Below are 25,985 nucleotides of genomic sequence, written 5' to 3' on the forward strand. Positions count from 1 at the left end.
CTTTCATTGGCTTCAATTTACCCTGTACCAGCAGCTAGGTTAAATTCTAGCCTGAATCCATTTTCTATGTTTTTCTGAAGTTCTGTTTGCCAAGGTTGTATTGGTGATTAAGATATGAATAATCTGAGATTCCACTTGCCATGTCTCATTTTTTTTTTATTTTACCTTCAAAATATTCCATTTCTTTTTCATAAGCAGAGCTAAATCACCATGGATTCAAGATTTTTGATTAGCAACAGACAGCAGGAGGAAAAAGTTGGAGGAACAGGGATAAAATTGGAGGAACAGGGATCCCTATTAACATAGAGATCGTTTAGCCAAGAAACCCTTTACCACAGGGTGTATAAGGAACAAATCAATTATAATCAAGCAGTTCAGAGGTCTTCCTAGAAGAATCTGGAAGTGGAATAGAAAACGTCATTCAAAACTCTCAAGTGTATTTTGGACAGAGGCAGAAAGCATGGAAGTTATTTTACTTTTTTGTTGCAACTAATAGCTACTGAATTTTGTTACAGACCTTTTTCGCAGATGGTCATACCTACCTTGCAAGACCTAAGGCAGATACTCCCTGAGGTCAATTTTTGAGGGAATAGATCTGGCAGGAGCATCATGCACCTTCCAAAATGCTCTCCCAGTTCTGCTGGCCACAAATTCTTTACTGACAGCAGTCAGTGATGGAGATCTCAAGAGGTTACTGTATTCAAGTCTCTTACTGCACATCCTAATTCAGCTTGAGTCACTTTCACCTCTTAACCACAGCCCCTGAAATTTCCATCATCACATCCTTCTCTCATATCTTCTAGCTTCTGGGTCAGCATGTAAGCTACTGCCTGTTTAATACTTTTTGGTGTGCTTCTGCTCAGCAGTCTGTGTCAGTGACATAGGAAGGCCATGTGTCCTAAGACTTGCTCACTGCGTCAGTTCTCTCTGTCACTCCCTCTGTCTTCCCTGACGGTTCATGGTTCCAACAGTAGGAAAGAAAACTGTTCAATGGCAGTGAACTCTGCTCACCTATTTTGCTGTCCTTTCTGATTATTTCAGTTGTGGTGAGGAATGGACTCCAAAACCATTCCAGACAAGTCTGCAACTCAAGCTCCCATGGTTTTCAAAGAGGTCCTCATGTCTTTCAAGAAGAATCAGGATTGGCTCCCTTTCAGGTCCCGTATACTTTTGAATTCAGGAACATCTTCTGATCTATTCTGATGCTTACGTTAACCTCAAAGTAAAGTAGGCAAGTAAGGTCTTGAGCATGCTAGGTTATGCATAACAGTCTGGATGTTGCCTCTCCAGGATAATCTGCATTGCACAAAACCAAATAGTTGCATACTGAAATTTTTCTGGATAAATCGACACACTCCTCCACATAGGTAAGATGCAGCAAGGCACTGCTTTCTGCTCTACTTTTAAGCATACTGCCAGCCCCCATGCCCTGAAATCTTACAAATAACTTGACAAATATTTCAGATATCCTAGTCTTGAGGATTTCTGTGTCGACAAATGCAGCTAACATTCTAAGGAGTGCTTGATCATCTGACAATATCCTCTAGTCCAGAAGAAATAAAGGCATTGGACTTTGGTGTAGCCTTGAAACACTACTGTTCGAAGTACCAAGAAGTGACTGCTTTCAGCACATTTAATGTAAGAACATGATTGTATGCATCAGAGCTGCAGTCAGGATCCAATTCCTACGCCATTCAATGCAGTCAGTCCCATCCTTGGGGCTGTAGAGAGTCCTGGCCTCACTGGAATAGAAATCTGTTTGCTCTGGTAGTTTGGGTTGGTTTATTGTGACTTCACAGTTTTGCAACAGTTTTATTGTACCCCACTGTCGGCATGAGGGGAAGAGAAAGTTCAAGAGAGAAATACCAGGACTTCTGCTGGGCTGGAGATGCTTCCTGCCACAGTTCTCCTGTAGGTGGAATGCAACATATTTAGCGCTGCCATAAATGGTTCAAGGTTTATTAGAAGCAGGCAAATGTCATTTCCTTCACAATGTAAAAAGTACTTTAGTAGACTTGTAATATTCATCATCACTTTTGTGTGGCATCCATGGGCTCTCTTAGCAGCTGAAATACAAATGGAGAAAAGAGGTTCGCTGCCACAAGGACGTCATGATCTAGTCTTTCAAAAAGTGTGCTGAAGGTAGTGATGGGCTGGAGAGAAAGAAGAAGAGACATCAGCATTTTGAAGCAGTTATGCACTGGGAATAAGTTCACATCCCAGCAAAAAGACCAAGAAGAATGATTGTGCTGCTTTTTACATTTTGGAAAGGACAGAAACAAAAGGTTCTAGTAACCGTCTTCTTGTAAAGTCTCACGGAAACTCGTTTTTCACGTGGGACCTTGATGTCCTGGGATCAATACAGAGGAGACCATCCAAACCCTTAAAGCCTCACCATGGTAAAAATATGTTTCTCAGAAGGTGTTCTGGTAATATTCATGCAATTGTAATTTTATTCCCTCTACTTTGTCCTGTTACAAAGGAAAATAAGGTTACTATTTTAAATGCGGATATTGTTGTACAAATGGCCAGAGCAATGTTGCATGAACTGTTTCCATGCTTTTTGCCAGGCAGTTTTACAGATGCTGGCAATAGAACAGCAATGACTTGAATCTATTTCTTTGGGAATGAATTCATCAGGCTTCACTCACAGCATAATTTGAGCAATACAGGAAGTTTTCTGCAAATCTTTAAAAGCATTTAAGAAGTGCCTCAATCAGCATGAACAAAATGTATGAAGAGTTAATTCCTAGGTTCTCCCATATTCTCAACTATAAGAATAATGGGACAAGTTCAAAATGAAAGCAATTTTTAGCTTAAACAGAACTAGTCTTAGCAACGAATTTGGGTTTACTGTGCCAAACTGTTGTTTGGGTTTTAGGGTAAAGTTTTCTTTTCCTTAACTAATTACTCCCTAGTTATCCTTAAGAAAAACTCAACATTTTCCATTACTCATAGCATCTTGCATAGCTATGTGGGATTTATTCCTGCGTATAGATGAAATGGAGATCATCCTAACCCTCTATTTTATTGTTATCTGTCATTGTATCTTACTTCAGAAACACGCTATGCCTCAGTCTTTATTGAAAATTTTCAGGTCATGGAGAGCTCAAGTCACAGTCTTTAAGTTCTCTACTTCACAGAAATCAAAAAAATCCCACTCTAACTTTCTAAAAATAAGAATATTCCTCCTTATATGAAAAAAAAGTATCTGAGTGCTGTCTCTGTGACTGGTGTACCATACTGCATCCTAGATCACACAATGTATCACATTCACATTTGGTGCAATTCCTTGGCCCATTCTCTCACATAATAGGATTCAATAGAAGACATTTCAGAGCAGAGGGGCTTTAGCTGAATGGATGGATCCTTGAGAAAGTCAAGGCAGGACCTCTATAGAAACAGATTTTGGTGATAAGGGAAAGGTTTCCTCAAGATGGTACCTCATTTAAGGGTCACAAAAACTTACAGCAAGACTCTGCAATTGAATGGGACTATCAAAGAAAGCAGCAGAATCACACAAGTAATTGCAGCAGCTTCGATCTGAAACTCCATGGGATTGACCCCATTTACTTTGACACTGATCATTCTGTTCTTCATTGCTCTATATGGAAATTTTCACCTCTACACTGTCTGCCAGTCTCAATGGTAGTGATGATGAAATGGTGGAAGTACCATAATGTTCTCGATGCATTTGTTTACTGCTCATAGGAAGAGGTGGAGGTGGAGGTGTTTTTTCAGGTGAGGCAGCTGTGGAGCACTGGCGCTAAGTCTGTGACGGAGCTCCCCCTGATGGTGCTCTGCAAATGTAATTGCACGGATGGGGGTCCCAGGTGCTGCCCCTCCAATTTCCACAGCAACAAAGGCTGATCAGACCAGTTTGGTCTGGAAAAGTCTCCCACTGCATTCCTCCTGAAAACAGATTATGGATACTACAGAGCAGGACCCATATTTTTTTCATTAAATGTTAGAAATCCCCCTCATCCCTAAAGATAAATAGGGTGGTTCTGGTGGTGGTACTGAACCACGGAACTGCTGAAGGCCTCACAGAGAGGAGACAACGGAGCAAATATTAAGAGCATTTGTTGGGCTGTTGTTGTTGTTGCATTTTCTCTCACTAATCCCTTTGCCATGTAGAATAAACTAGCTCATGATTTTTTGAATCCTTGAGCTTGGCAATGCTGTTAACATGTAACAGAGTTTGTGTCTGATGATCCTCCAAAATAAACTGACTGTATGTGAAGCGACAGGGGAACTTGGTCATCAGATGTAAATCCTCCACTGCAGGCTAGCAGTATTGCCAGGGCCAAGTACTGAAAAATCATGAGTTGGATCCCTTAAAAATCACAAAATTCTCTTTAAAATCATGACTGTTGCATAAACAAGCACATTTTGGTTTTGATTGCTTTTACATTGTCTAGTGGTCCTTGGAGCCTTCAGGCTACGTATGAGTGATACTTTTTATTTCCAGATTTCTCCCACAATATATGGCCTTGAAACATTTTTCTTTGATATATGAACACTGACGTTTTAACAAAAATCATATGAACCCTCAAACTAGGTCTTTAATGAAGACACCAAGATCCTTGCAATAAAATGGAGCTAGGGAGAATTGCATGGTCTAAGCATAGGGCTACTGAATAAAAACTTTGAATTATAAACCTGTCTGAGACAAAAATCTTTACCTCAATTCCCAGACAAAAATCTTTACCTCAGTTCCCAGACAAAAATCTTTGCCTCTAGTTCAACTTCTACATCTGCACAGCAGGACTAATGGTACTTTATCCCAGGGCTTAATGAATATGGTGATTTTACCATTTATCTTACTCAAATATCTTGAATATAAAAAGGCTTTGCAAATTCTATACAGTATTATTCCATGCTGGTTTATCCTCTAACGAAAAACTCGATCATAGCATACATTCAGGTTTTTAATTTTTCTAACCAACATGTCCTAGAACAGGGTTTTTTCTGTAGAAAATAACAATGAGGGGGGCACAGAACACAGCCTCAGTGGGGTGCCTGCTCCCTGATTTGCAGCCACTCCCGGGACTGGCTGGCTGGCGTGGCGCAGCTCTGCCTGTCAGTGCTAGTGGAATATTCCATTATACATTAAACAATGTTTTCCAAAACAGATGAGTTATTTCTTACTGAAAACAACAATAACAACCCAATCCCCTGGAAGAAAACTTAAATCATCTGTATTACCCAAATGGCAGGGCAGAGACTATCAGTGCAGTTTCATTCACAGTGTTGTTGTCAGAGCCACACCTAATGACCTCCTGAGATGATCTTCATGCCCTGAGATGGTACCATAAGCATAGGCATTAATTTAGTGCCAGGAACTATAGTGATTAACTTCAAATGACTGGCTGAAATACTGTGGTGAGATGCTTCTGAGCCTGTGTCAGAACAACAGGCTAGCCAATAAACACTGGCTATCACAGTTTGCATTTAGATCACTCCCTTTATCCAAAGCACGTTATAAATATCAGAGATTTTTTTTGTCTCACCCCAGACAGACAGATAAAGCATGGTTTAAGAAGCTCCACAGGGAGCAAAGTCAGGCATCTGCATTTGCTATTAACAGTACAAGTGAGTGGTTCAAGGTCCAATGACTCTGTCCCCCACATTTCCCTAAATAACCAAGCACTGCAATATTGCTGCAGTTTAAGCACCCAAGTCACAAACTGCAGTCAAAGTTGCTGGCACAAGATCATTAGCAAATTACTCCCTTACTCTGTTAATGTCCTGGGTTCATACCCTAACCACTAATTCCTGTAGGAAATGTATTACTCGTTATCATGGTTGAGTACATGATTCACACTTTCTGGAAGGTTTCATTTTATTCTTGAATAACATAACTTTAATTTTTCAGATTTTCTGATGTGAACCAATGTAAATCATTCTTTAGAACCAGGGACATGTTTTAGGGGAGCAGTTGCTCCTTTATTTTGACTTGTACTTCTCCCAGGGGCATATCCCCAGGAAGTTACTGTACACATGGTGTATGTGGGATTTAATAAATAGGAAAGACATGAAATTTAAGTGATTTTTGGCAGTTATCCCTTTGTAAATGTTAGCTTTTTCCCTGCAAAGGGTGTGTAACCCTTAGTGAATCAGCCTTTTAGTGTTTTATTTGGTAACAGACTTAATAGTATGTTGTACAGTGTCTAAAGGCTTAAGATTAAAATGATACGTATCCGGTAAAAGGACTGAGCTAATCCCCACCAGCTGGAATACAGTGCTGAGGGGCCCTCCTTTCTGGATGGATTTTGCATTGGAATTAAGACCTCTTCTTAAAACAAATGAAAGAAAGTTTGCAGAAGCAAAGACATACAGTAGTGGAGCAAAATGAAGTTGCAGCAATAAAGCTACAGAAACCCTTCTTTTGACTGGTTCCAATCTTCTGGACTAGCTCAGACAAAGCTTGCTGCAGTGCTGGGGCAGACAGCCCTTTTCTGCTGTGTGCAGGCATCAGTCTAATAAAAAGCCTTCTTCCCGATTTGGAAGATGTATTACTTCTGGATTCAAATGCTTCCAAAAATATATGAGATGTAGAAAACACTCCTCATTTGCCAGAAACACATTGGAGTTTTGCTTACATTACATTCTTTCCTCGTATATGTTTGAAAAAAAAAAAAAAGGAAAAGAAGGGAGGGGGGAAAAGAGACTGTAATACATTGAACTAAAAACTTTCATCACAATGATAAGATATAACTTTGGGTAAAGAGACTGGGAGACAGCTCAGTCAATACTGTCTTGAAATCTTCTTTTACACCTCTTTCTGAAGTATAAATATGGACTTCGTCCAGTTTTCCCAATCTGAACGACTTTGGCTGGGGGAGGTTGGTATGGAAGTCATTTCCCCTTTAGGTGCAGTAGCTGCTTTCCACAGACTCAACAAAGACATGAAATATCATTAACATCTGATTCTGAAAGGCTGACAACCACTTCTTTGTTTTACACAGCCGTCCAGGGAAAGCTGCTGTGTATTACCATATCGCAAGCAAAATTATACCTATTAAGCTCTGATAGGAGCTCTGGAATATTTCTCTCATTTGTCCTGGGATATGGTGATTGAATATGTCTATTGTTTCCACAACCAACATTTCATAATTTAAATGGTATTACGTGTAAACATTGCTTCAGTTAAGGGTGGGTATTGCTGGGCCAGGCTCCTAAGCCTGTGACCTGTTTGGGACACGGTTACAAGGATAAGGGCTAAAACCTCCCATATTAAAAAGCCAGAAAGAGGTGAGATAGTTTATCCAGTGGGTGCTGAATCACAGTAGAAAATAGTCTCCTCCTTCTTCAAACAATCAGGAAGACTCTGCAGGCCTCAGCAATGCTTCTCTGCTCCACAATAGAAGGAAAGCAAGTTGAAAGTCTTGCCCAGGGGATTTCTCCACTCCAGAACTCATTGGAAAAGAAACAGGGAAATGCCACTTTTTATGTGGGCTTAATTCTAAAAAACAATCAAAGCATTCCTCTAAGTTATTTTAGAAGGTGCAAAAAGTGTCTTTGTTTTTCTCTAATTCTCTCTAACAACCCATCAGGATCACACTATTAGTGCTAAAATCTTCTATCAGAAATTAGATTTCTTGGTCATATACAAGAATTATTACTCTTTTTTCTTTCTTTTTTTTTTTTTTTTTGTTAACTGTATGAAAAGAAAATTGAATTTTCAAGTAATGAAGTTAGCTAATTATTTGCAGGACTGAGCAAATCCTCATCGGATGAGGATTTTTTTTTTTTTTATAATGCATATAATTAGCATAAAATAAACCTAGTACTATAAGTTAAATGTTTTATTTGAAGGAAAGACTTAAACCTGCATGTCTAAACTGATCCAGTTTTAATTATTCTCAGGTTCTCAAATCTTGCAACAAGCATAAATAAAAACTTCCCTGTTCCTCTGTCAGAAAAAATAGTTAAGCACTGTTATCACCCCCATTTTACAGAGAAACTACTTCCAAAGCAAGGAAATACTTTGGTGAAAGGTCAAAAAGAGCATTTGTGTCAGATCTGGGAACAAAATTGTTATCTGCTGCCTTCTAGGCATTTGCTTTAACCACATCCTTCCTTCCAGTACACTGCAATTTCTTTTCACCAAACATTTCTTTACTGCTTATTTCTTCTTATAAAGCTCCTGAAATCTAACTGGAAAAAAGAGTGCAAAAACTTTACACAAGGCATTTATGTCCCTCTTTTGTTCATTTTTTCTTTAATATTCTAGTGAAAACATTTTCTGGAAATTCAGAGGAATGTTGCAAACTGAAGTGCTGCATGAAGATACTTAACAATAATATCACCAAGTGGCATGATCTCCTAGGGGTGCAAGCAAATATTCTGTGTTACAGTTATGACTTTCTATTTGAAATTCAGTCCTTGGTGTTATTTGCAGGGTCAGCAATGAAGGCAGTGTGGGATACTCTGGCAAGGTTTTGGCTCTTAAGCTATCTTGTGCAGGTTGCCCTCAAAGAGGCATTTGCCCCCATACAGTGTAACTTCTCTTCTCCCAGAACTACTGCGTATATGTAAATAAGATAAGTTACATTTGGAATTTAATGATCCTGCACCACTTTTTTTCTCCTTTTGCAGAAAGGTGCCCTTCAAAACACTGTTTGGAAGGGAGGTCAGCCTCTGTCAGAGTATGTCAAGAGAAGATATTAGTTTAAATTCGTGTTTATGCTCCCCTCACCTGAAATATAAGTCCAAGATCAAATATTAAGTATTGGAGCATATTCAGCATAATTCAAAGAAAAATGGCCAAGGCTGTATTTTGAACTTTGGGTTAACTTACCTTAATGTACTCTCTCACCTTATTTTGATCAATATGTTCATGTCTTTTTCAGTCATAGAGAGAAGCAAAAAGCAAGATGTGCTTTTCATTCTCTCACGCCATCCCTGCTTTTGCTCACTCACTAAACAAACCAGTTACAATACTTTATTAGCCTCTCCAAAAGCCCTTCTACTCCAGTGTCTGTCTTTTCCTTGTGTCAGGCAACTGGCTGCAACTGCTTCAAAATCTCAAAAATTTGTTGCTAGTAACTCAGTCTAAAATTTTCAGACAGTGTATTAGGCTGAAGTAAAGCACACACGATGCAGTGCCATTGGGGTTTTCTACCTGCTTATAGTAGCTTTTAATTTGCTGCATTAAATTAATAGCTAATTTAATAGGACTTTTAATGCAAGGCATTTTCATGTGGAGTTTCTTGCACTACAAATCACATTGAGGTTTGTGTACAAACATGGTGATTCTCATCCTGTTTAGTAGCACAAAATCTAAAATACAGACCTGTTTTTTGAGGACTTCCTCTGCTTAATTAAAAAAACCTTCATGGAAAATTTCTGCATTTTGTACTAGATTTGAAGGAAAAACAGCCTGAACCATTTAGTTAATTTTATTGCCACATTTCCCACCCCCAAATACACTGATAACAGAGTCTTTTTTAGGACTTCTAACCTTAATTGCCTGGATAGTGTGAAGCAATACCTGATTGGGGAAATAGTAAGCATTTTCACCTTGTTTTTAGATCATTCACTTTATTTGGCTCAGTAATTTGGCATGTTAGTATGTCTAAAAAAATAAAAAATAAAAAAAATTAAAATATTTTTTAAGGGCACAGCCACTTATATTTTATGCAATTCAATTAACTTCTCTAAAAAGTCTATCTAAATTCCATTAACGCTTAGCCAATCACATTGGATTAAGTTCTTCTTCTCTATCTGTCTCAGCCCTGGAGTTTTGACCTTTTACTTTTGTGAGTTTTCTTTTATGAATCTCTTTCCTGGGCACAGTATTTATCCATGTTGGTGGTACCCGAGTGGAGAAGAATGGTATGGGAGGGAGGATTGATGTGACAAGCAAAGAACCTGCCAAGAAGTTCAGAACCTAAATGCTTCTTCGGGTGTGAGTCCAACTTCAAACTAAGACCACCAGTGTGTTTAAAGTATAATGCAAATTCTCCCATAAATATTAAGGGCATTTTATGGCTAAATGACTGTATATGCAAGGCAGGGTTTTCTGGACAAGATCTCTGCCATGTTTCATGTTGTTTGGTTTTAGGACTCGACTGCCGTGCAGGCAAGAGACTGGCCTCGTCTGTCATTTCTGGGATGGGGAACAGCAAGGCTGCAGGCAGCTCAGCTGCATCTCCATTACTTTTCCATGGACTCTTTCATAGGGCTGAAAGTAAAGACCAGGTGTATGTCTTTGTTCTCCTTAGGTAAATATTTCCTCTTCTCCAGCAGTGTGCCGTGCAGGGCAGCCAACATGTATCATTCTCAAACAAGCAAGGGAAAAAGAGATTTCTTGCGGTCTGGACTACCTGCTCTCCAACAGCAGGGATAAGAAGAAAGGTGATGTTACCTTTTCAGCTGTAGCTGCTGTTCTGGAAACACCTTCCTAACATGAACCAATCAGTAAAGCTTTGAAAGCTGGCTGAATCTCTTCATACATAAGCAGGAAGTCAGTTAAAACATGGGAGATTCATGACATTGTAAAAGCCTGTGAAAGTGATAGGCAAGAAGGGAAATTGCCAAGGAACTAAAATTTGACCTCTTTCATCCCATTGGTAGCAAAACTTTGCAGTGCTGCCAGAGGAAATGAATCAACAGAACTCAATTTATAAACACACAAGATCAGACAAAAGTGACATTGAACATTTACTGAGCTTTCAAAATAGGAGCTGCACTTCACATATCAATACTTAACAGAAAAACATGCTTTTAATCTTTTTCTTTTTAATGAGCAGCTCCAGGGAATTAAATATTTTGGGTATTTTAGGACTAAGTTACAACATAGGTGAATCTGATAGGGTTTCCATTATCTGGTATCAGGTAGGAGCTGTATATCAGAAAGGAAGGTGTGACAGAATGCCCTGTCACAGAGATGGAGCACACATTGAGTGTTTATTTTTTCAGACTGAATATCCAGTCCCCAAGGTGAAACAATAATGAATGACATCTTACTGACTGCCCAGACAGATATGTTGTACTTTCAGATAATATGTAGTAATTCAATATCAGTACTCATAAAATCTTGTGTTCATGGAAACCAAAGGAAAAGAAACTACTTTGCCCAAGCTGGGTCTCAAGTTAACAAGATAAATGTGGGGGGTTTGTGTTATGGTTTTGTTGTGGATTTTTTTTTAATTCATGATTTGCATTTTAATTGGGTTTGGATACATTTCATTTTATTTATGATGTGTTGGGGTTTCACATTTATATTTTTGTTTCAATACACTTGGTCAACCTACATTTCTTTTTAAGTCCTTTAGTCACTCTTTGTGTGAGATGCAGAAAACATGTAGGCCTTCATTTTCTGAGCCTGAGTAGGGAAGTGGTTGTACTTGCACAGACACTATTAGTCTGCTAGACACATGCTCTTGCTTTTGGTCTCCTGAAACTAGACATTAAGCTTAATATTAATATTGATCAAAAAGGAAGGACCATGCCTATGAAAATATTTGGAAAAAAATTAATAGTTTTTCAAAAAGTTTTTCAGAGAGTTATTTTCCTTAATTATGACAAAAAGTCAATGTTTTCATGGAAAGAAAACATGACTGATTAAAAATATGGTTTGCTTGGAAAAAAACCAAACCAATTTTATTTTGTGAAGCAGACCATCAGAATGTGCAACCAATACCTTTGGACAGAATGTGTGTACCCTGAATTCCAGCCTACCAGGAAATGCCCTCACTCTGCAGTCTGCAGATACGTAGACAGGTTTGTCACATGAAAGGTGTAAGGCCTGGGAGTAAAAAGAGAAATAATATTTATTTAGATTATAAAATGTACACTACTGAAATGGAAACAATCCAAGCCTCAAAGCAGCTTCAATGGAATTAGAATGACCACTTCGATTTCCTACTACTAAATAAATGGGACATGTCATTACAGCAGTCTGACCACTGCCACAACAAAACCATCTTATGCATCTCCAAAGAGCCACAGAAGTTCCTAAACTCACCCAAGACATTAGGAGTTGAAAATCCATAGACAAGTATAGGTCTACTGCTAGCAGTTGTTGATTAACCTGTAAATTATGTGAAAAAGGCAAATCATTTTAACAGGTTCCATCTGTAATTAAGCTGTAAGTCATATCAATGTCATGTATTGTTTTGGAATGGAAAATTGCTGTCTCTATTACTGAGGATACTTGATTGCCCAGAAAATTAAAATTCTTTTCCGAAATGCAGACGTTGGTGATTCACATCTAGGAGTCTTCAAAGTATTTTTTAAGTAATACACAGAATTAATTAGACAAGGGAAGTAACTAGGTAAATTTAATTTTACTTCTGAAAACACAACATTCAGAACTTGAGCTTACACAAAACAAAAATGCAACTTCCAAGCAATGACAATAATCAAATTGTTGGTCAGCTCGCTAAGAGGAGAACTTGATATTCCTAGAACATCAATAAAACATATTATAATTTATTATAATTATACAGATTTTTCTAAAACAGACTAATTTATTTTCTGCTTAGAGGACTGCACTACTCTTCCCTGGGCTTAGGGATCCCATCCCTTTTGGTCCTGGGTCATGGTAAGAATGTTCTTCTCTCTGAATGTTGCTTTCTTTACACATTATGCCTCTCTCCTTTTACAGTGAAGGGAGGGAATGGAATTCAATCTGCTGTGAATTCAAATAATTATACGTTCAATCTATATGTAGCACCAAAGCTTAAATATTACTGATTGACAAAAGAAACTGAAGATGAAACCCCTAGCTTATCATAATGTTGTCTCACATAGTATTAGTAATACCTGGCACACACTTCATGTTCAGAGCAATTCAGAAACATTAAGTAATTAGCCTACATATGATTTAATGCCTTCTGCCAAGATTGCTGTATACAAGAAAGTTGCTGGAAGAAACAGGAACTAAAACCATATTTAATCTGAGAATATGAGTAAAAGTTATAATAATAATTCTTTCAATTTTTCATCTAGGCTTTTGCCCAACATATTTTACAATTTTTTAATGAACAGGAGACCAAAATTCTGGTTCTTAGTTGCTCAGTAGTCACACTGAACTCATCAGTAGAGATATAAATCCTGAGTACCCATCACTGACAACGGGAGGACTAGACTGACTGTGTTATGTATTGTATATGGCACCTACCCTCTAAAATTCTATCACCCCCTGCCAGCTGCTGAACAGAAAAAAAAAAAAAAGTAAAAAAAATGTAACACAGTATAAATTAAGAACACAAAACCATGTAAAGGGAGGTTTTACTATTTAAGGAAGCACAAAGAACTAAGGAAGGCTTTCTTGCTGAAACAGATTCATTGTTCTGAGCAAAAGTCAGAACTTCTGAATAACACAGACCTAGTCTGGGGTTGTGGTTTTTTGGCTTTGATTTCCTCATTTATTTATTATTTTCCACTGTTATTTTCTGAATTAACCACAGTCTCTGCCTCCATAGTGGAAAGACATTCTTTTGCTCCCTCTGAATGGCAAATAATTGGCTCTCTCCTACATATCTTGTAATCCTTCTCTTTACTCCTCACCTTTTGTCAAGAAGGTGGACAATGAGCTGAAAAGTCTACAGAAGAGGAGTTAGTGATCCATTTAGCTCAGCAGCAGACCACAACAAGTTGCTGGAAAAAGCAAGCCTCCACAGCAGCAGTATATCCCCTGGCTGTGCCTCTTTGCACAAAGCAGATCACCCTGCAAAAAATGCATCAGTTTCTTCTACTCTTTAAACCCCACAATTATGGGTACATTTTTATCCCCAATGTAGATACATATACATTTATCCAAACAAAAAATATTTTTGAATATTATTGTCTCCATCTTTTAAACATGTACCACAGTTTTATGAGGTCTTTGGTGAGTGTAGGGTTAGTGGGAGCTGGCATGAGCCAAGTGATTGTTTATGGAGTCATAAGATAGAACAAAGACAGAGTTGTGCCAGCCAGTAGGCAGGTGGGGTCAGGATGCCTTCATTTCAATATGGATAAAAAGACAAATATACTATGATGTATGAAAAACATACAAGGAAAAACAAGCAAAGGAATGAGAAAAGGCAGAAGAAAACAAGCTAGGGAATGAGGCCAGGAGCATAAATTACGAAATATAAGTCCTTAGAAAGAAAATTACCTTCTGTGTTTTTTTGCTGGACAAGCATCAGAAAGAGTGAGCTTGGTGACAAGAGCAAGTGAGGAGGATATACTAGAGATCCCTTGAAGTAGCAGCAAGAAGGAGATGGACACGGACTAAGAGCAGCAGAGTGCTGCAGAGCCATGTATCCCCTGCCCACTGTCCTAGTGCTTTGGAAGCCATGGTGCACTCAGCCAGCCAGCAGAGACCTGCCAACACAATCACAAGTTGGTTCCATTGATTCAGTTCCCACCCACTGGAAGGAGCTGGGAGGATCCTGGAGGTGGAGGGAGGACAGTCCCCTCATCCTCTCCTTCTCCTCCTCCCAGCATCACTGGCACTAATTCTCTCTCTCTGCACTCACTCTTTCCGTGAAACAGAAAATGGGGGGGGTGTAAGGAGAAGGGAAGACGGGAGGTGGCGGGTGCTGGTGCCCCAGCCTGGCAGCTGGGTGGGCTGTGGGGTCCTGGGGAACTGCAGGAGCCATGCAGAACCTGGCTGCTTGCACGTCCATCAGCACATCTCTGCACTTGTGGAGCGGGGAGGGGAATATTGGATATCACTTTGGTCGAGACTGAATCTATAATTGAGAAGATGAGAGTTCATTACAGATTTTGGCCTTGGAGTGCTTGTCTTGGCAAGAGGCTTAGCTGAGTGTTAAAATCATTACCAAGTGGCCTAAATCTAAACAAACACCCACCTTTTCCATTTATTACCAGGATGAAATGACTTGCCTTGTAGAACTGAAATACCTATAGTTGTCAGCTTCTCATTTCCCAGTGGTGCATAAAATTCCCTCTCTTATGGCTGTCTTTCCCTCTGGTCTAGCTTTCCCTTATGTTATTCTACTGACAAGAATTATGTATTAAATTACAAGCTATCTGTCGCAGAATGAGAGTTTCACTTCACACCAGACAGAGGTCTGTTGTACAAAGTTAAGAGTTCCTTTCTCTCTAGTGCTGTGCCGTAAAGTGAGGCAAATGTTAAGTAAAAAAAAGTAGGATGACTCTAACATGATTGTAAATGATAATTCAGGCATATACAGCAAGAGAGACATTTCTCATCTTATGAATAAGTAGCTGTATAGAACCAGACAATATTCTTACAGCTGTTTTTGTCACTGCAAGTAAACTGGTGGAATTGTAGGTGTGGAGGAATGACTGTAATTATTTTAGAGATTTCTTTCCCCATGTTTTTCCCCAAGAAGTCTGTCTATATTGTTCCAGCCTCCATGAATGCTTCAGGAACTGTGACCCATTTTACAATTCATTCACACAGACTACAGCCATTAGCATGCAGAAACCACAGCACTGTCCCTAAGAGAACAACTTTTTATTATTACAAAGGAGATAAAAATGATGTATTATATATTATGTTCCATCACTGAAAACCATCACCCATGAAATATCCCTCTGTTTCTACCTTCTTATCTAAAGACAGGCTGAAAAGAGAAGAAATTGAGCTACTGATTGGGGGACTTTCCCCTTATTTTATTTGTGTGTGCAGAACATACTCATGAAGAAACATGTGAAGCAAATCACTCAAAAGAGTGATTGGAAACAAATTTAAATGAGTAGTGTTTAAATAATTAACACCTGCCAAAGTAGGAACAGAGGCCTTATTGCTGATATTAAATCATATCCTTTAACGTCTGAAACAGATGACAGTAAGTAATTCCAAAACAGTCAAGACAGGAAACCAATTTTTAGTTCTTGGAAAGTTGAATTAGTTTCAATAAAGTTGATAAAAAGCCTATTTTGATTTTGCTAATTCTACTATGGAAAGCCAGTTTTACATTAATTTAATTTTTTTTTTTTTACTAATTTAATATACTGTAACTGAGCATTTTTGAATCATGATTTAAAATATATTCATTATTCAGTAAACTAATGATGTATGTTCCACCTGGCTGCTGCAGAGCCCGGTAAGTAAAAACTGTGGGTAGTATCTTGTTACCAAGAACAAATACTGGACTTGCCAAGTTTCCAGTCAGTAAATATAACTCACAATAGTTATGCCAGATAGGCAAATAAGGATGTTCCGTTACAGAAGAAAAACCAAAAAAGAGATACTGTGTAGCAGCTCAGTATTAAAACTCAGCTCCATAAAAGCACCCATTGCAGAAATTGGCAGTTTTGCCTGAGAGTAGTCTGTGGTGTAATGGTCTGGAGTAATGCCTAGAGTTTTTTATTCAGCAAGAGTTGTGTGCGTGTGAGAGAGAGAGAGAGAGAGAGAAAGAGTGTGTGTGTGTGTGTGTGTGTGTGTGTGTGTGTGTGTGTTTTAAAATAACATTAATGTTGAAACACACATGAGTAAAAGCAAAGCTATTCTGGCTGTCACCTCACTCCTAATTCACCTCCATCTCCTGGTACTTCATCAAACTTGTGCTGCATGGTTTGATCACAGGTTGCTTGTATTTGGAGACTCCCTTCAAGTAAAAATATATCTGTCCATCTTAGATTTTTTTTTCAGTGTCTGGACCTCCTACAGTCACTAATGGATGTTATCAATGCAGCATTGCCTTGAGGTCAGTCTGGGCATGCAATTGGCTGAGCCCAGCAGCTCAGAATTACTCTCCAAACCATAAAGATGTGAAGCGTGGTCAAGATCTTCACTCCCTGCTCCCTGGAGAAACACAGTTCTTTCCCTAAAGGACAACACAATTCTTTTGTTAAGCAAGGACTTTCTGGGGACAGAAATGGTCCACCATTAAAAAAAAAAAATTTAAATTTAAATTTTAAAAAAATAAAATCCTCCAGTAAAGACCATGACAAATCTAATCACCTCCTGTTTCAAACATAACCCTCAGTTCTTTGTCCTGCCTTCTGTAACATAAATATAAAGAGATATTTATCTGAAAAAACCCACCTCTTAAAAACCTGATTAAACCCAGGCGGTGGGGCCATCTCTGAACATGCATCGGGTGCTTTGTGTTGCAGATCCATCTGAGCAGGCCTGGCAGTGCTAATAGCAATAGCAAGACTGAAATCAGACAGGCCAACTAGAAACTTTGGCAGATGGCAACCCCAAATCCCCAAACTGTGTGCACATGTTCTCCTATAAGAAAAGGATGAAAGAACCAAATAATTTGAATGATGCATAGTCATATAACTTAATGTACAGTTGGCAGACATTCAGTTCCAGTAGCAATGGCTGTGGTATAAAGTTAATATAAAAGAGTACTTTACAGATGAGGTAACTAAGCTACAGAGAGATCAAGATGTCACTTGTTCCTGTAGAATTTGAATCAACCTTTGCAGTTAAAACATCCTTTTTCTGTATGCCTCATTTCCAAAGCACAGCAAAGGATGTTTGAGTGGCTACAGCATTCCTCAGTGAGAGCAACAGAGAGGAAATCCTGGGGGAAGAGGGAATATTTCACCCCTTCAATGGCCAGAGATGGAATAAATGCAAAATATGAAATGAACTGACATGAGGTTCAGCCTCCCTTTGATTTTACAGTGGTCAGAATTGAGGACCTTCTTCCTATTTGCAAACACTGTGTAAATTTTCTTTTACACAGAACAACTGCATTTTTTTCTTAAAAAAACCCAAAAAATACATTTGACTTCTTACTGAAGAAAGGGAAAGGAAACTGAAAACTCCTTAGTTTGTATTTGAAGCAAATAGACATAGAAACGAGACTCAGAGTTTTGAAATGGAAGAAATAAAAGTGGGCTTTACTGGTTTTGCTTGTCCCCTACAGTGAAAATGTGCACTCTGAATTCAGTTATTCCACCCCACCCCCTCCAGAAGTCCTTTATTTAGAACATAGGTATTATAGAATAAACTTAAAGTTCCTTTAGACACAAATTTAAAAGTAGATCTCTCAAAAGCTGTATCTTCTTTTGTAGTTATGACAGGGCCTTTTCTGTATTAGAAACTAAACATTGGTAAAATCAAGCAAGTTCACTTTATGTCCTTACATTCCTCACTTTATTTTTTTAAATTTTAATTAAGAAACCACTTCCCAACTGCAGGCCAGCAAAATATTTGAGGGCTAAAATTAACAACTTGAAACCAATTTTTTTAATATAAAAATGTGTTTAGTTAAAATGTAAGAGGAAGTTTTCCAGATTGCCTGAGCAGACGCATACCTGCCCAGTCCCCAGGGCTGGCTGCACCTGCGGGAGCCTCTGCTCCCTTCCCGCTGCAGCAAGTGCTGCTCCTGTTGCCCCAGGAGAGGCAAGAGCTCTCTGGCAGCTGAGCCAGCAGTGCTGCAGTCACTTTGTGCCCAAGCTGGAAGATGTTTGCATTCCCTGCAGCTCGCCCATGACACAGTACCATCGACCTTTACAGATCAGCAGTGTGGTATTATTTTAACTCTTCTCCATTTTTTAAGATATCTGAGACAATAGGGCACTTAAGTAGTCCAATATTTTCAGAGTCTAAGTGCAGTGCTGTAACATAGGAAATACACCACCATCCTGACAGTGATGTTCTTTTAACAAATTCTATTTTAATGGAATACATGGATTAAAAATTAAGTCTATAAATTAACCTAGGAGTTGGATGTGAATAGGTTATTGCTGGAGAAGAGCACCACATTTAACGGTATTGTACAAAGAGGAGCTGACAAGGTTGTGCCAGCTCATATAACATTATTTTAATCAGTTATGTGCTAATGACAAGAATAGAAATGAGACACAATTTAATGAAATAATGCTTTCCAGCTTTCCTTGGTCAGACACAGATTTTTCAGGTCATCTCTATACCTTGAATAGCTGCATCCTCTCCAGTAAAAATGATTCTTAAGTCCTCTTCATACTGTCTATGCAAACCCTGCTCCGCTTTCTTATTCTTCCTCGTCTAGTTTTCCAGTTTGGGTATCTACTTCTTCCTCTCTTTTTTACCTTTCTGGTAACATGTAGTCAAAAATGTCAGTCTACCAATGAAGTGCTTTTAACTGTCTTACAAATCCTCACTTTCTGTTTCCTCTCTCTCCTTTCTAAGTCTTTTGCTTTTGTTTAATTTTGCTTTATTTTGACCCAGTGCAATTCCTTTGGTGAAGCCAGTGAACAGAATATCATCCCAAAGCGTGTTCATTGAGCCCACCAGAAAGGCAAGGCCAGTGCACTGGCTTTGGCTACGTGTACAAGGCTTTGTTTCCTCTGCACTTACGTGCAAACCAAATAATTCACTGTATATTCGTCACCAATTGTAGTTTGTTAAGCTATGCTTTGACAATGCTTTGCATGACTAGAAGCATTCAGTTAGAGAACAACACTACATGAGATGGTGGCCCATTTCACACCAAAAATAATGGACAGTTTAATATCCTAAATTAAAACCATCAAAAGCCACAAGCGGCACAGTGATTATCCACACTCTTTATTGCATACTTACCATCAATAAAAACAGTTAATTCATCTCAACACACAGACTTTAAGAATGGGGAAAATTAAATACATCAGTGAGGTATTTGACTAGTTTTGTAGTTTTCTGGCCTGAAATAATAAATATAGTTTTTCTGTAAAATTGTTGTAGAGGATGCCTCTTACCTTTCTTCATTCAAGAAGCCTGTGAAGTTTCTGAAGAAAGTTCATAGGTTGTCTTCTGCAAAAGACTAAATGGTAAAAATACAAATGTAACTTATTCTAAGTCTTGATTATTTGCTCACTACGCACTTAGATATTTTGCAGATGGTCTTTATGTGTATTAAAGTGACCACAGGACAAAAAGTTTAGAAAAATTCAGCAAGAATATTATTCTGGAAATAATACAAAAAAAGCACCACCTTGTCCCCAGAATACTGTTTGCTCTAACTTTTTACAGTGAAGGAGAAAAAAACAATGGCTTAAGTAATTTTGCCCATGAATATGCTATAAAATTGATGAATATTTAGTCTTGGGTGCTTTGTGCCCATGGCTGGAAATGGGAAACTATTAGCAAGGACCTGACTGTGGGATAGTAGGTGTTCCCACTGAGTCCTGGAGGTCAAAGCCAGTCAGTGATACTCTTACTGAACCAAAAATCTCTGAAGCGGTGCCTTATATAGCAAATTATATGTTCTGAGAGCTCACGTAAGATGCTGTGCTTTAGTTCCGCGAAGAACACAGACTTCAGCATCATTAACTAATTTGATTTATAATGAAAATTAATTATTATGGTCATTAGACTAAATGGCTTCTGTCATCTGCAAAGACATAATTGGTACAGAAAATTGTTTCATAGCTAAGGAACAATCAATCAACATGGGCCGAACATGAACATGTGTTTTTTCCTCTCTGTTCTCTCACACAATGAAAATCCAAATACAGAGTGGGGGTCTGGGTTGCAAGGCAGCTCCTCCCACAATGAGTAATGACCTGAGGCAGACCCATCCCAGACAAAATGAGAAATGGTATAGGAAGGGAGAGATGGGGCTTATATGGCAAAAACCATGTTCCATACTCCTGCAGCCAGTACCACCTTGGCCAATGCTAGTAAGGGAGTGACTACTCAGCAGTTCTCTCAGCAAATCTGCATCATATACACACAGCATAGTGTTTATACTTGTCTCCTTAATTCCACCTTCACTGGTATTTAATGAAAGGGAGAGCAAATATTACAGAGCTCAAGTGCAAAGAAATGTGTTCCTCTTTCCATTCCTCCCCTTGAAACCAAAATATTTGATAGAACAATAATAGATGCAACACTAAAAACAAATTTTCTTCTTTCCAATCTCCAGCTGTCTCTTAGAAGCATGAAATTAATACTGTAGTTAATTTGAATTTCCTATGCTGTTTGGTTGGTTGCTTCTGGTTCAGAAATATATCATAAGCAAAGGTGGGAATTTTCCAAACCACATCTGACAATAGACCAAAGCTTGAATGAATCATTTGAAAAACTTATGATTGACCCATCTTTTAATTAAAATTTTCCAAGAAGATAATGTCTTTATTCAGCAAAGTTTACTGCAAAAAAAAAGTACCTTCTGCATTTAAGATACTGTAAAAAGCAGAGACATAGAAAAGCAACATGGAGGAAACAAAAAAGTTTTTAAATGGTTTGGGCACTCTTTAAGAGTTTGCATCTGTCTTACTTTAAAACTTGTCTACCTAAAAATTTGAGTTTATTTATGTAAAATCTAAACCCACTAAGATACTTTATTTTAGACAATTTATCAAAAGCATTAATAATTTCAAAATACATGCACACACACACACATACATATGCACACATTGTGTGCCTAATTTCTTTTTTTTTAATAGGTAAGCAAAACCAACCAGATTTTATTTATGTTGCTTATATTGATATGAACCATTCTTGGAACTATTAAAATCTGCCTGCCGAGGACTTCACAACATTACAACTTCATCTGTGTTAGGCTGAAAATAGTTAAATTGATGGAATTCTTTGTGTGTTGAATGGCTTCAGAAACAGAGAATGCTGAGAGGTTGTTCTGTGGGATAAGAGATTGCTTGTCTTAATCTGCTCCATTTCCCAATCTTTTCTTTAAACCCATTCCAGATGATCTGGAATATTCAGAACCATAAATGTATTGAGTCTGGAAATTTGGAAAGAGAAAGTATTGAAACCAGAAAACCTGACTTCCTTAAGGAAGAATACAAGAACACGTGAGTTCTCACCAAAGGGCTTGTGCTGGGTTCTGTATTCAACTTCTGGGACATTATTTTATATAAAAGCTGTTTTTTTCCATCAGAAGATAAGCTATTGTTCTTTGTACAGTCCCATACCAGAAGAACAATTGGAATTTTAAGGAAGGGATTTACCCCCCAGGACATGTAGCATAGTCACAGCATTTTCACAAATATGTGGATCTTGTTTCACTATGTCACTCAAGGTAACCAAGCCTAAATCTATCAAAGATGTTTATTTTTGAACACTGAGGCATATTTGCACAGAATTTAAATCAGCAATAATGAAATGTTGAATGTGACTATCTCCTTGGGAGGACTGCAGGAGTATTTCAAAGACATATAGGCAATAGTTGCTGTTCTTGTTTTGTCAATGGTAAAAAGATTTCAATGCACTAAGGCTGACTGGCTAATTTTTTAAGACCAATGGACACTGAATAAGACTGCAGGAGGAAACTGTAGAACATCCAAACCTGGTTTTAGGCTACTGTCATGCTCTGAAAATTAACCTTTGCCTCTTCTTCAAGGTCACAAAGTACCATTTTTCTACACTGCTGAACAGCCATGAGCCAGCCTAGTGATGGGCAAAGTGATTAATCCAATATTTCCTACCAGAGAACTCCTCAGTGGCAAGAGCTGGAATCTGAAATGATGGACATCTAACTTCCCAGCTCACCTCCTTCTTTATCTGAGATTATAAACACAATTTCTTCCACCACTGTAAACAAAATCCTAAGTGGTACTGATGTCTTCTACAGTATGTAATTTTGAAATGGTTCAATACTAAACAGTACCCCTCTCAATTGCTGTAACCTGTAACTGCCTGCAATAAGGTTCAAACAATCACGAGCAACACAGATGTTCTATTTTTTATTTTTTTCTTTTTACCACTAAAGAAATGAGTTTTTGATTTAAAAGTGTTTGTGATCTGCTGAAAATCCCACATTTGGCAATAGGTGATGTCAGGTTTTCAGTAAAATGCAATGCTATTGAGCCACTGACAAGTGTCTTGTAAGCTATCATCAATCAGAAAAAAAAAAAAAATAAAAGAGTTCCATATTATTTTCAAGGAAAAAATAAATGTTTTTGCCTGACCTGGCTATGGATGTCAAAACATGTTTCAATAACACTGGATCCTGCCTTTGATTGAAATGTTTTCAGAAATTATCACACCACTAATAATATTGAAGAGGTGGGTAGGCAGCCAAGGTAAACACACCATGTGGCAGAGGATGGGGTTGACTATTTAAGAATGACGGGGGACAAGCAGCTGTCACCGAATTCTTGTGTGTGCTATACTCAAGATCACTGAAGAGCCGGAATGTATTGACAAAGAAATATTTGTATATTCTTTCCCTTTCCCAGGCTGCAGCATTCTTATGTGCATAAATTCTCCAGACCTGTCGTGTTTTCCACTCCTTATGCTGCTTTTATGGATTCATGCACATAGGGGAGAAAGGTTTTATGTATCCAATAAAAAATGTGAATGTGAAGGTATATAAACATGTAGAGTGGCTTATAATGATTTCCAAACTGCACAAACTAAGAAGAAAAGAAAGAAAAGGCAATAAGAGAATTATTCTAATAGCTTTTATGAATGTGTCCCTTCCACTGTTGTTGCCTACAGTTAACAGTAGCTGAACAATGAAAATACATTGGAAGACTGACTGAAACTCAGTATTTCCCCAGTGCAGGTATGTCTGGTCCTTTCTTTGCAGGCAAAATCTCTGGGAGGGATTATGAATTACAAGCAGTAAAAACACAAAGGCAACAGCCCTGCAGATGGATGGGACAAAATTCAAATAAAATTGAACTGAGCAGGAAAAAGGAGAAGCACAACACTTTCATTAAACTTGCAGGGTGAAGCACGTAACAATAAAAATGACATATTTCTATTGTAATAGGAAAGGCACAGTTTCTGTTTGGTCTGACCAGAAATGGGCATTTTTAACACAACTTCCACTTATGTCTCATCCACACAACTGCTCACTATCCTATGTTCATTTACCCTTGCACAGATCCAGTGAAGGCAGTCAGAAGAGGAACTGCATTTGAAGACTGGTAGGTAGAGAATCTCTGGGAAAGGAATTAACACAAAACTTCAGAACTTCTACCCCTGCTGTCAACACACAGAATAGACTCAGCTCATGCTTGGAGTCTCAGGACAAGCTGACATAGCTGACATTTGGGCACTTACCTCCTTTTATTTGTCAGCTGAGCAAATGTCATACAAAAATCATGGAGAAGCAATGAATATCATGCTTTGCAAATTCTATTTCTACAGAATAAAATGCAGCATCCAAAGGCTTTAATGCTCCACATAGGTATTGCCTCAGCTTGCCAACTTCAGAGTGGAACCACACTTTAAATATTCTGCAGACTGTAGTTAAGTGCTGTAGTATGTTAAACTTTCCAGTCTTACATATTTCAATTGATTCTTTGTTCTCCTCTTTCAGAACAGGTTAATGAAGCTAAAGGAAAGGAGAGGAGGATTGGCCACTCAATCAAACTGCAACATATGGAAAATCCAACATTTCAGGGAATTCTAGGAGCAAGCTAACACACCTATTCTGGTGAGACTAGAATTAATGGTTGCTTATTCTTCTGTTCCTTTCTTAATTTAAGGATTTACAAGCACTTCTACACACACAAATTAGGTATTACATCAGTTGCCTGAAGAAGAGATTACAAATTTTTTTTTTCCAAAAAGAGAAACTAAGCCAGATAGATGCTAAATGACTTACCCAAGATCACAGTAGAGGCCAGGCTACTCTCTACACTCCTGGAGTTCTAGTCCCATTCATGAAATCCTGATCCCACACTCCCTCCCCTTGCAAAGAAAAGGGGAAAAGTTGAGGAAGATTACTTCAAGTTAATCCTGCTACATTTTCAGGATCCTTGTGCTGGAGTGTCTCAGTGGATGTGCACCCAAATAGACAGGAAATCAAATTACTTCCCTTTTCAATTAACTATTACAAAGTTTCCCAGTTCCTCACATATATAAAAAGTGCATTTTGAGCAGAAGCATTTAAAGGGATAACATAAAAGTCAGGAAGCAAAAAACAGAACATCAAAGTCACAGTAATTAGCTCCACATGTCTAGCTGATAATTAGAGATGTCTTTTTTCTTTTTTTAATAAAGAAAATGAAGATACCAGAGTGGATGCTACTTGATTAAATAAGCTATGTAATTGCTACGGCCCCATAATCATGAAGTCAGGGCACATCCCTTAGCTCAGACTATGCGTGCATCTGTGCCACATGCAGATTTCCTTCATTGTACCAGTCCCCCTGTCCTCAACTCCTGTACACAAAGGAAAGAAGCATTCATAAATAACCCTGCTCCATGAGTGCGTCTGGGAGAAAATTACTTGTAAATGTCAAGAATGGCTGATAATAACTGAGAAGGCAAGCACAGAGGAGGAAACCATTCTCTGTGTGCATTTGCAAGCTGGTTTGGCCACAGCATGATCAGTAGGTCGCAATTAGGCCCAGCAGTTTCTATTTAAGTAGAAGTTTCTCCCAAATATGCAAAATGAGCTTAAGAGCTATGGGAGCTCAGCCTCTATCAGAGGAAGCCCTGCAACATTCTCTCAAAGAAAGTAAAATTAAACATGTTTTTTCATATACCTTCAAAACAATCACTGCCAGGGTCCAAAAAGATTTAAAATGCCAACAAGTAAGCAAATTACTGTAAAATGTTTTGAAAGCTACCTGTTGCAGTTACGACTCTTACACGTCTTCTAATTAGAAGTACCCGTTTTGCAAAGAAATCTGTTCTCATTATCCCAGCTGTACTACTGCTGCCTAATCCCATGCATTCCTCTCAACATTTACCTGCTCAATCCTCACCCACCACTACTGCTCACACACTCCATAATATAGTAGTTACTTTAGGTTCAGCTGTAAATAATGCATGCCCATGCCTGTCATCTAAATTCTCTTAAGTTAGGAGTTATTTCCAGTCATAAAATCATAGAAATTAGAGGCAGAAAAGACCTCTTAGGTCATTTAGACCAAAACCCCATGCCAATGCAGGAGTGTTCCCTGCAGTACACTTTCTACTGCTTTGTCCAGTCTAGTTTTAAATGTCTCTGGGGAGCACTTTAAATGTCTCCTAAATAGTGTTTCGGTGTTTCTTCTGCTTCCCTCAGAAAGATTTTCCACAGGCTGAGAGCCATGCTTGACAAGTGAGTCATGCTTGTTTGAAAGTGTTGGTCCTGGTAAAGCTCTATGGCTTTGGCTTGTGCCTCGATGCCTGATTAGTATTGTCTAAGGCATGTCAGCTG

At 38.4% G+C, this 25,985-nt stretch overlaps 1 long non-coding RNA gene across 1 annotated transcript; it reads right to left on the reverse strand.

Moving 5' to 3' along the window:
• Window positions 1-712: 712 nt before the first annotated feature.
• LOC121668570 lies at window positions 713-24,610 on the reverse strand. The gene is made up of 3 exons (XR_006017456.1): window positions 24,441-24,610; window positions 19,618-19,682; window positions 713-2,153 (listed from the first exon to the last, which is right to left on the reverse strand). It is a non-coding gene; the product is annotated as an uncharacterized LOC121668570 (long non-coding RNA).
• Between the last annotated feature and the right edge of the window lie 1,375 nt (window positions 24,611-25,985).

The sequence above is a fragment of the Corvus kubaryi genome, unplaced genomic scaffold (assembly GCF_017639235.1).
Source record: "Corvus kubaryi isolate FWS band 111438036 unplaced genomic scaffold, C.kubaryi_AGA036_p1.0 37385, whole genome shotgun sequence".
Lineage (NCBI taxonomy): Eukaryota > Metazoa > Chordata > Aves > Passeriformes > Corvidae > Corvus > Corvus kubaryi.